This window comes from Sinocyclocheilus anshuiensis, unplaced genomic scaffold (assembly GCF_001515605.1).
Source record: "Sinocyclocheilus anshuiensis isolate Anshui unplaced genomic scaffold, SAMN03320099.WGS_v1.1 scaffold21, whole genome shotgun sequence".
Lineage (NCBI taxonomy): Eukaryota > Metazoa > Chordata > Actinopteri > Cypriniformes > Cyprinidae > Sinocyclocheilus > Sinocyclocheilus anshuiensis.
Genome location: NW_015536472.1, coordinates 314,873 through 317,150, shown reverse-complemented (window position 1 = coordinate 317,150; position 2,278 = coordinate 314,873).

Below are 2,278 nucleotides of genomic sequence, written 5' to 3'. Positions count from 1 at the left end.
AAGAGAGAGATGAAAAGGAGAACAGAAAGAAAGACAGACGGATGGAGAAGAAAAAGGTAAAACCTCATTTGATTCGTAATTGTAGTCAAGCAGTCGTAAGCTATGAAAGAACAGAAACTTCTGAGCTCATATGTGTTCGTTGGGTCGTTCCTGTTTTGCAAAAACGTTCAACTTATTCTTGTTTAAGGAAGTGTTTCTATAACAGACTGCACTGAAAAACAACACTGCTGTAGGATTTACTTTTAAACAGTTTTCACTCAGAAATCAGAGTCAGAGTCAGTTTCACAAATAATTACAAAGAAACGGCAAGAAACACATTGAATTAAACAAGACATTTTAGAAAGTAGAAATAATATTTTTTTTTTAGAAATATTTAATATTTTAGAAAGACTGAAATAATATTTTCTTGTAAACAGGGTTATTAGAGGTAACTAAAATTAAAACCTTAAAAATATTTCAAAATATAATTATTTTTAATAAAATAAAAATGTGTATATATATATATATATATATATATCAGCTTAGCCAAGGCAAGATATCTCATTTTCATTTAGTTTTACTTGATGTACTAAAATAACTAAAACTGAAACTGAAATAAAAATTAATAAAAATCATATAGACATATTAAAAACAATGTTAAAGTATATTCCACAAATTAAATTTCACAAATAATTACAAAGAAACGGCAAGTAACACACTGAATTAAACAGGACATTTTAGAAAGTAGAAATAATATTTTTTTTAGAAATATTTTATATTTTAGAAAGGCTGAAAAAATATTTTATTGTAAACTGTTGTAATGTATATCATTTTCATTTAGTTTTACTTGATGTACTAAAATAAATAAAACTGAAATAAAAATTAATAAAAATCATATAGACATATTAAAAAAAAAGTCAAAAACAAAATAAAATAACTAAAGCTTAAGCTAAAATGAAAATGGAAAATAACTGACTCAAAACATTATTAATAAAATCTATAATATTGTATCAATCATACTAAAATAATACTTGTAAAACATACTCCAATTTATGTACAACTTTAAAAAAAATATTTTTTTTTAAACAATATATCTTTATTTTTAATTTAATTAAATTGTTTTTTAATTATTTTTATACTCTCATCAAACTTTTAGTAAAACATTTTTGTGCTGTTATTATCCAACCAGTAACAATTACATTTTCTTAAAGAGATATTTTATAAAATACCAAAAAACAACATTCTGCTTGAAAATGTGTCATTATAGAAGAAACACTTGAAATATTTCCTAATATATATTTGATTCATTGTAGAAGTGAAAATGAAAATCAACTCAGACCAAAGCAGCAAAAATATTAAAAAACTGTCATATGATTTCCAGCATTAAGAGTTGTGATTTTAATATTTTATTCAGTGTTTTAAGCCATACAGAGATGTGAAACTGTGCTGCATCGTAGGAATGAGCCGCTGATTTCATTTTCAGAAGTGAAAGTGACATTTCGAACAGCTCTTGCTGAACTTTTACGCTCTGTCACAGTCTGTCTGTGATTCCTCGGAAAGAAACCGTCTGGCGATCCGAGTGAAGCTGGCATGTTTTGCTGCAGGTGCTTTGTTTCTACAGTAGTTACAGTGTTGGTGATTGAGTGGCCGGAATCGAAAGCGACACTAGAGAAGCGAAAGCACCTGACGGGGATTTCATAACTGTTACAGGGACTTTTCTGAGGTCACGCCGTTACCCAAAATCCACTGCGGTAGGCAGCAATAGTAGTACAGATTCATCTGTGTTTACCTTCCTGTAGTTCAAACCGTAGACCACCACGCTCGCAACGGCATGGTCATGGGTTCGATTTTTCAAGGATAAATTTACACCTTGAATGCAATGTTTGGATAAAAGCGTGTGCCAAATGCACATTTATATACAGCAGGGTTATTATCATCAACTAAAAATAAACCATTTAAAAAAAAGAATTATTTTGAAAAACTTACACTTATTTTATTTAAGCTAGTTGCCAAGGCAACATTTCTTTCTTTCTTGTTTTAAGTTTAAGCTGAAGTAATAATGTAACCAAAACTAAAAGTGAAATAAAAACTATAAAACTATAAAAATATGAGAAAAATGAAAAATATATGGACAAATTTTTAAAACAATTTAATTAAATGGCAAAAACACACGAAAATATTGCTAAAACTTTAGCTAAAATTAAAAAAGGAATATATATATATATATATATATATATATTCCTTTTTTAGTTTTAGCTAAAGTTTTAGCTATATTTTCGTGTGTTTTTGCTATTTTATT